Source organism: Lynx rufus, unplaced genomic scaffold, assembly GCF_022079265.1.
Source record: "Lynx rufus isolate CCGP_SWC_20201006 ecotype Redwood Valley unplaced genomic scaffold, mLynRuf1.p SCAF_8, whole genome shotgun sequence".
NCBI classification, from domain to species: Eukaryota; Metazoa; Chordata; class Mammalia; order Carnivora; family Felidae; genus Lynx; species Lynx rufus.
Window position 1 is genome coordinate 11021467 of NW_025814896.1, and position 3695 is coordinate 11025161.

The following is a 3695-nucleotide window of genomic DNA, read 5'->3' on the forward strand; positions in this document are numbered from 1 at the left end:
GGTTTCCATCATACAAAGCTACTAAAAGGAGGGGGTGTCGCTGAAGAAGCTAAGGATGAAACAAGATACGTCCATAGGGACCAGCGTCAACATCTCAGAAGGCAGCCAGACCAAAATGAAGGCGCAAATGAGAAAGGAGAGACCAAAGTCTTCAAGGAAAAGGGATCGCATTCAGGTCTACCGTATCCTACTGCGACGAGCACCCAGAGAAAGCAACCAGAGGCAGAAAGGCCAGATCTTGACAGCCTAGAGCAGCCATCGGATATGGGGCAGAGACACAGAAAACCTTCACAGCTGCAGAGAGAGACTCCAAAGGAAGAATGAGAATGGAATCATCCCTTGAAGGTAGGGACATCGAGACCAAGTGGCTCCGACTCGAGAGGAAAACATCACGGTAAAAGAATCAAAATTATTATTGGGTGAGTTTCGCGGTAACAGGGACTCAGGTGAGCACACAGGACTTGCCTGCGTCCAAAGGAGAAGCAGGCTTACAGATTTCATTCAGTCATGGGTCCAAAGATGACTTCGGCAAAGATGAGACAAATTAGAGAGGAATCATAGACCAAGTCGGGGCTGGTCCAGATGTCGGTCTGTGAGGAGAGTGTCTCCCAGGGAAGACAGCCCAAGTCAAGGAAGAAAAGGGAAAAAGGCTTGTGTGGAGGTTCCTGGCAGACCTCGAATTAGCTCCGTATATCTCACCTGAAGAGACCCACAAAGAATGAGGAGGCCCCACGAGAAGAATATGGAAGAAAAACAAATGGCAGGGCCAGAAAGCAGAGAGAAAGCCGAGAAAACCAACCCGAGGGCGAGCACACTGTGCCTGCCTTCCTCGAGGAGGAAAGGGACGGGGACCAGCCTTGAGAAACAACCTAAACCAAGGGTTGGCCCAACTGTGACCTGTGGGCCAACCCCATCTGCAGCCGTTCTTGTGTGGCCTGCAAACTAAGAATGGTTTTTGCCTTTTTTTCCCCCCTAGTGGTTGAAAATAAAAATCACGAGGAAAATAATATTTCGTGTCACGTAAAAAATACATGAAGTTCGAATTCCGGGGTCCGTTGATAAAGTTTTATTCAAACAGAGCTTCGTGCATCCATTTACATACTGTGAGTATGGCTGCTTTCCTGTAACAGCTGTGGAGGGGCGTAGTTGTGAGGAAGACTGTATGGCCTGCGAAACCAAAACCACTCACTGTCTGGGACTTCACAAAAATGTTTGCCGACCCCTGAGTTAAACCATTAAAACGCCAAATGAGCCTTGCCTATAGGATGAGACGAGGAGGAGAAATGCAAAACGAGTTGCAGTTCTTTTTTTTTTTTTTAATTTTTTTTTAATGTTTATTTACTTTTGAGAGAGACAGAGACAGAATGTGAGTGGGTTAGGGGCAGAGAGAGAGGGAGACACAGAATCCGAAGCAGGCTCCAGGTTCCGAGCTGTCAGCCCAGAGCCCGACGCGGGGCTCGAACTCACAAACCGTGAGATCATGACCTGAGCCGAAGTCGGTCGCTCTACCGACTGAGCCACCCAGGCACCCCGAGTTGCAGTTCTTAAACTAGGTCCACAGCCTTCCAGGAGTGCCTGGGGTGTCTGTGAACTTGGATCAGGGAAAAAAACAAATACATCTTTAATGCTCACTCACCTTTAACCAACATGCCGCATTTCAGTACTAGCAGATTAACGGTACCTATGATTTGGCCACCAATCGAAATCACGGATATTTTTATAATGCATCAGAGTTGCTGCAAGTATCCCAAAATATTGCTTATGCTCAGTCATGGGGGTTGACCTTGTCGTCGGACTGTTATCTGATACACAAACAGCACAAAAACACAGGAAGCACAAATACCCCTACGTCACAAATTTCTTTCTACAGTTTACTGTGTTTCCCTGTAAGTGACTTCCTTTATAAGCCTCTGTGTGCCAAAGGAAGCCAACTGGATATTCTGAGAAGGGGTTCATGGGCAGTCCTAGACTGCCAAAGACACCAGCCCTCACCCTTCCGGCCCCCGCCAATTTAAGAACCCCCGTTAGCAGCGTGTAGCCCACTCTTGCAGAATGCCCCCCTGTGGACAGAAAGGCCAGAGCCTGACAGCATCTCACCAAGAAACCATGCCCTGTTCCCATAAAGGCTCTGGAAACACAAGGCTCAAAGCGGAAGTAAACACAAAGAGGCTTATTTGCCGTAAATGATTATCTGAAGTGGGAAGAAAAAGACTTCAAATGAGATCCTCATATTTTTAAAAAAATGTTTAATGTTTTATTTATTTTTGAGAGAGACGGAGACAGAGTGCAAGCGGGGGAGAGACAGAGAGAGAGAGGGAGACACAGAATCCGAAGCAGGCTCCAGGCTCCGAGCTGTCAGCGCAGAGTCCAATGCGGGGCTCGAACCCATGAACTGTGAGATCGTGACCTGAGCTGAATTGGACGCTCAACCAACCGAGCCTCCCAGGCGCCCCAACATTTTAAGTGCTACCCTGGGAGGAAGAAGACATATGGGTTCATGGATTTCCCCCCTGGATATGGTAAATGGCTACTGCCAAAAGTAACTTTTTGGTGGGAGATTTCTCCCAATTAAAGGACTGGCCCATTACGGTCCATCACCTGTTTTTATAAATGAAGTTTTATTGCAACACAGTCATACCCTTCGGCTAAATATTGCCTGCAGCTGCTTTCATGCTACAATGGCCGAGCGGAGTAGTTGCAAGGGACACCATATGTCTTGCAAAGCCAAAAATATTTACTTTCTGGCCCTTTATAAAACAAGCCTTCTGACTCCTTTTCCAACTGGATGTACGTGTGCTAGCTGTGACGTGTGGAAACTCCACCTGGCTGCACTGCGTCTCGATGAAGCTGGTACCAACGTTATTTTCTGTTCTTGCCATTAGCAATCATAACGTGGGCCTGGATACTACCGAGAGGTGGGGGGTAGCACTATCATTTTGCTGGAAGGGCTGCTCTGAGCGGGAATTGGCACCCTCAGATAATGCTGTGGTTGCGGGTCTGGTGCCGTCACATCCTGGTTTCATTTGCTCTCTTTCGGTCCTTTAAGCGGGGGCTCCGGGAGACTAAGTCAACCTTGGAGACTGAGAAACAGCTCAGACTGCAGCTCCTGAAGGACCCCAGCTCTACCTGGCATGGGAATGAGACCCCTCAGGGCTGACTGAGACTGAGCCGAGCAGGAACCCAGGGGAAGATGAATTTGGAGCCTAACTGCTTTGGTCTTACAACTTACGAGGCAAGTGGATTGGAGCTCAGCCTTTAATTCTTTTGGACTTCAATTTACTTGCACTTCCAATTACCAGGAATCTTTGGACATTACTTCATCCTGGGAATATAATAAAGCCTTTATATTCAAATGTGGGGGAATATACTGTTGGCTTTTATTCTGGGGGTATATATAATCTCATTACTGAGCCCTTAATGAGCCACATTGGATCACAGGGCTGGACGTAATCTGAGATAGGAAAATAAATAGGGAATTAATTTTCAGTGATGAGTACTGAGTGGGCTTTGTGTGGATTTAAAGACCATGCTTTTCCCAGCCCACTGCTGAGCCAGTAGGTCCCGGAGGGCCTCAAGGAGCACTAGCTGATACTGGGGCTCGAGAAGGCAGACCCAGGACTGGCCAGAGGGGCTACTATCCCCCCATGGGCACAGACCAACCCTGGTTTGTCCATAGGCTTCATAGTTACGCTTAA